Below are 5897 nucleotides of genomic sequence, written 5' to 3'. Positions count from 1 at the left end.
GAAGATGATACGCTTTCTTTTCTTATTCTATTTTCTCTTAATGGTTTCTAAGTTAAAATTTTACTTACCCAGTATTTAGTTCGTTGCTTAATCTTTCAGTGTGTGTGCATGTGTGTGTCTATGTGTGTGTGTGCACCCATGTAACCGTGGCCCACACATCAAGATGCCTAACATTCCCCTCACTGGAGCTCTCCCTGTGTACTTCTGTCAGAACACTTGCCTTCCTTCCTCACAGTTTTTCATCTAACACAAATGAGGTTTCCCTGTTCTTAAACTGAATATAAGTGTAATTCCATAATTATAGTGAACGCTTGTGTTTTTGCTGATGTCATTCAGCATATCTTTGTTATTCATCTGTGTGTCTAGTCTAAATAATTCTTATATAGGTTTTTCACAGCCTTCCTCCTCTCTTTGTTGACCATTGAAACACTCATTACTTTGGAGACTGTGTCCTCCCTAATCCAAGCAGTTAGGAAACCTGACCCCAAAATGCATTTGGATTCCATCTAGTTTCCTCGTTTTTCACCGTTAACACAATCTACAAGCTGTCACATTTCTAGCAATGGACACACAACAGTCTTTGTCAAGGCTTCTTGGTATAGGGCTCCTAAAACACTTAGCATTTCTGGGAAAGAATGATTTTTCTTTTTTTAATTATATTTTTATTTTTTATATTAATTACAGTTTATTCACTTTGTATCCCAGCTGTAGACCCCTCCTCTCCCCTCCCAATCCCACCCTCTCTCCCTCATCTCCTTCTATGCCTCTTTCCAAGTCCACGGATAGGGGAGATCCTCTTCCCCTTCCATCTGACCCTAGCTTATCAACTCTCATCAGAACTGGCTGGATTGTCCTCCACTTTGGCCTGGCAAGGCTGCTTCCCCATTCGGGGAAGGCAGTCACTGAGCTAGCCACTGAGTTCATGTCAGAGACACTCCCTGTTCCCATTACTAGGAACCCACTTGGATAATGAACTGCCATGGACTACATCTGAGCAAGGGTTCTAGGTTATCTCCATGAATGGTCCTTGGTTGGAGTATCCAGAAAAGACCCCTGTGCCTGGATATTTTAGTTCTTTTGCTCTCCTTGTGGATTGCCTGTCCTCTCCAGGTCTTCCCCCTTCTTTCCTAATATTCTCTGCACTCTGCCAAAAGTTTGTTTATTTGAATCTCAATATCTGCTTTGATACAATTCTAGGTAGAGGCTTTCAGAGACCCTCTGTGGTAGGTTCCTGTTCTATTGTCCTGTTTTCTCCTTTCAATGTCTGTTCCCTTTGCCTTTCTGAGTGAGGATTGATCATCTTACCCAGGGTCCTCCTCCTAGCTCACCTTCTTTAGGTGTCCAGATTTTTGTAGGTTTATTCTATATTATATGTATAGTATCCACTTACAAGTGAGTATATACCATGTGTGTCTTTCTGTTTCTAGGATACCTCACTCAGGATGATCTTTTCTAGTTCCCACCATTTGCCTGAAAATTTCATGATTTCCTTGTTTTTAATTGCTGAGTAGTATTCCATTGTGTAAATGCACTGTAGTTTCTGTATCCATTCCTCCCTTGAGGGACATCTGGGTTGTTTCCAGATTCTGGCTATTACAAATAAAGCTGCTATGAACATGGTTGAGCAAATGTCCTTGTTTTATACTTTAGCATCTTTTGGATATATGCTTAGGAGAGGTATAGCTTGAGGTACTACTATTCCTAATTGTCTGAGAAAACAGCAGATTGAGTTCCAAAGTGGTTGTACAAGTTTATTTTCCCACCAGCAATGGAGGAGGGTTCCCCTTTCTCCACATCCTCTCCAGCATGTATTGTTGCTTGAGTCTTTGATCTTAGCCATTTTGATGGGTGTAAAATGGAATCTCAGAGTCGTTTTGCTTTGCATTTCCCTGATGACCAAGGACATTGAACATTGCTTTAAGTGTTTTGGCCATTTGATATTCCTCTATTTAGAATTCTCTGTTTAGCTCTTTACCCCATTTTTTAATTGGATTACTTGATTAGTTGCTTTTTAACTTCTTGAGTTCTTTATATATTGCAGCCCTCTGTCAGATATAGAGTTGGTAAAGATCCTTTCACCATCTGTAGGCTGTTGTTTTGTTCTGATGACAGTGTCCTTTGCTTTACAGAAGCTTTTCAGTTTCATGAGGTCCCATTTATTGATTGTTGCTCTTAGAGCCTGTGCTGTTGGTGTTCTGTTCGGGAAGTTGTTACCGATGCCAACGAGTTCTAGGCTCTTCCCCACTTTTTCTTCTGACCGATTTAGTGTGTCTGGTTTTATGTTGAGTTCTTTGATCCACTTGGACTTTAGTTTTGTGCAGGTTGTTAAATAGGGATCTATTTGCATTTTTCTGCATGTGGACATCCAGTTAGACCAGCACCATTTGTTGAAGTGCTGTCTTTTTTCCATTGTATGGTTTTGGCTTCTTTGTCAAAAATCAAGTATCCATAGGTGTGTGGATTTATTTCTGGGTCTTCTATTCAGTTTCATCGATTCACCATTCTGTTTCTATGCCAGTACCATGCAGTTTTTATTACTATTGCTCTGTAGTACAGCTTGAGATCAGGGATGGAGATACCTCCAGATGATCTGTTATTGTATAGGATTGTTTTGGAAATTCTGGGTTTTTTATTTTTCCATATGAAGTTGAGAATTTTTCTTTCAAGTTCTGTAAAGAATTGTGTTGGTATTTTGATGGGTTTGCATTGAATCTGTAGATTGCTTTTGGCAGGATGGCCATTTTCACTATGTTATTCGCCGATCCATGAGCACAGGAGATCTTTCCATCTTCTGATATCTTCTTCAATTTCTTTCTTCAGAAACTTGAAGTTTTTTTCAAATAGGTCTTTCACTTGCTTGGTTAGAGTCACACCAAGGTACTTTATGTTATTAGTGGCTATTGTGAAGGGTGTTGTTTCCCTAATTTCTTTCTTGGCCTTTTTGTCTTTGTTATACAGGAGGGCTTCTGATTTTTTTTTTTTGAGTTAATTTTGTATCCAGCCACTTTGCCAAAGGTGTTTATCAGCTGAAGGAGTTCTCTGGAAGAACTTTTGGGGTGGCTCATGTATACTATCATATCATCTGCAAATAGTGATACTTTGACTTCTTCCTTTCCCATTTTGTATCCCCTTGATTTCCTTTAGTTGTCTTATTGCTCTAGCTAGGACTTCAAGAACTATGTTGAAGAGATATGGAGAGAGTGGGCAGCCTTGCTTGTCCCTGATTTCAGTGGGATTGATTTAAGTTTCTCTCCATTTAGTTTGATGTTGGCTATAGGCTTGCTGTATATTGTCTTTACTATGTTTAGGTATGTGCCTTGTATCCCTAATCTCTCCAAGACTTTAAACATGAATGGGTATTGGATTTTGTCAAATGCTTTTTCGGCATCTAAGGAAATGATCATGTAGTTTTTTTCTCCTTCAGTTTGTTTATATGATGAATTACATTGATGGATTTTCACAATTGATCCACCTCTGTATGCCTAGGATGAAGCCTACTTGATCATGGTGGATGATATCTTTTATATGTTTTTGCATTTGGTTTGCCAGTATTTTATTGAGTATTTTTGCATCAATGTTTGTAAGAGAGATAGGACCGAAGTTCTCTTTTTTTAATTGTGTCTTTGTGTGGTTTGGGTATCAAGGTGACTGTGCCTTCATAGAATGGGTTTGGTAATGTTCCTTCTGTTTATACTTTGTGGAATAATTTGAAGAGAATTGGAGCTAGCACGTCTTTGAAGGTATGGTAGAATTCTGTACTGGGTATACCTGGACCTGAGCTTTTTTTGGAAGCAAAAGTTTTGATGACTGGTTCTATTTCCTTGGGGAATATAGGACTATTCAATATTTCTACTTGATCTTGATTTAATTTTGGAAATGGAATCTATCCAGAAAATTGTCCATTTCCTTTAGATTTTCAAATTTTGTGTCCTATAGGCTTTTGTAGTAAGAACTAATGATTGTTTGGATTTTTTCAGTGTCTGTTGTTATGTCCCTCTTTTCATTTATGATTTTTTTTTATGTTAAAGTGTGTTTACTTTAGTATGCATTGGCTTGACAAACTCAGGGACAGCCATAAGCACAAAAATATTTTAAAAAGACATTGTGGTTTTATAATGAAAAAGCAATTCAGTAGTTCTACTTGATAATATGAATTTATGGTATCTAAAGATTTTATTTTTATAAGAACTGTAGAGAAAACCCAGCTTGTACATCACAAATTTACTCCATGTTTCTTACAATCAGGAGCCCTCTGAGAGAGGTTTGTTTTATCACACTTCCTTCACCCCCACAACTGTTCTACTTTTTCTAGTTGTATATTTCTATAGCTACACATGAACAGATACCACAGAGCTGGAGCACAAAGGGCTCATCGCCATCTCACACCCAGTTCCTTGCTACTGCTTGGTCTGTGTCTTATGTGCACACAGTTCTACTGTAGCTGGCTGGAGAAAACAATACTACTTAGAAGCTATAGCTAAACTGGAATTTAAGTTTTGAAACTTTTTTTTTTAATTTTATTTTTCTTTTTAGTTACATTTTGTTAACTCTGTGTCCCAGCTGTATCCCGCTCCCTCATTCCCTCCCCAACCCCACACTCCCTCCCTGGTCTCCTCCCTGCCCCTTTCCAAGTCCCCTGATAGGGGAGGACCTCCTCCCCTTTCATCTGACCCTGTTTTATCAGGTATCTTCAGGGCTGGCTGCAAAGTCCTCCTCTCTGGCCTAACAGACTGCTCCTCCCCTGGGGGGGGGTGTCAAACAGCCTGCCCTTGAGATCCTGTTAGAAATAGTCCGTGTTCCCCTTACTTTGGAAAACTACTTGGTTACTGAGCTACCACGGGCCACATCCGAGCAGAAGTTCTAGGTTATATCCATAGATGGTCCTTGGTTGAGTGTCAGTCTCAGAAAAGACCCTGTGCCCAGATATATTTGGTCCTTGTAGAGCTCCTATCCTTTCCATATCATACTAACTTCCCTTCTTTCATATGATTCCCTGCACTCTGCCGAGGGTTTGGTTATGAGTCTTAGTGTCTGCTTTGAAACACTGCTAGGTAGAGTCTTTCAGATGCCTTTTGTGGTAGACTCCTGTCATAAGTTCAATGCACATCCCATTTGTCTTTCTAAATGAGGATTAATCACCTTCGCCTGTGTCCACTTTCTTGATTATCTTCTTTAGGTGTGTAGATTTCATTTTGTTTATCATGTCTTGTAGGTCTATATAAGCGAGTATATACCAAGTTTGTCTTTCTCCTTCTGGGATACTTCACTCAGAATGATCTTTTCTAGATCCCACCACTTGCCTGCAAATTTCATGATTTCCTCCTTTTTGATTGCTGAGTAGTATTCCATTGTGTAAAAATACCACAATTTCTGTATCCATTCCTCCGTTGATGGACATCTGGGTTGTTTCCAAGTTCTGGCTATTACAAATAAAGCTGCTATGAACATGGTTGAACAAATGTCCTTGTTGTGTACTTGAGCAAATTTTGGGTATATACCTAGGAGTGGTATAGCTGGGTCTTGAGGTAGCACTACTCCCAGTTGTCTGAGAAAGCGCCAGATTGACTTCCAGAGTGGTTGAACCAGTTTACATTCCCACCAGCAATGGAGGAGGGTTCCCTTTTCTCCACAACCTCTCCAGCATGTGTTGTCCCTTGAGTTTTTCATCTTGGCCATTCTGATGGGTGTAAGGTGAAATCTCAGGGTCGTTTTGATTTGCATTTCCCTAATGGCTAATGAGGTTGAGCATTTCTTTAAGTGTTTCTCTGCCATTCGATGTTCCTCTTTCGAGAATTCTCTGTTTAGCTCTGTTCCCCATTTTTTAAGTGGATTACTTGGTTTGTTGCTTTTCTGCTTCTTTAGTTCTTTATATATACTTGATATTAGCCCTCTGTCAG

The sequence above is a fragment of the Psammomys obesus genome, unplaced genomic scaffold (genome assembly GCF_907164565.1).
Source record: "Psammomys obesus unplaced genomic scaffold, mPsaObe1.curated_primary_1811, whole genome shotgun sequence".
NCBI classification, from domain to species: Eukaryota; Metazoa; Chordata; class Mammalia; order Rodentia; family Muridae; genus Psammomys; species Psammomys obesus.
Note: the sequence above shows the minus strand (reverse complement) of the source record.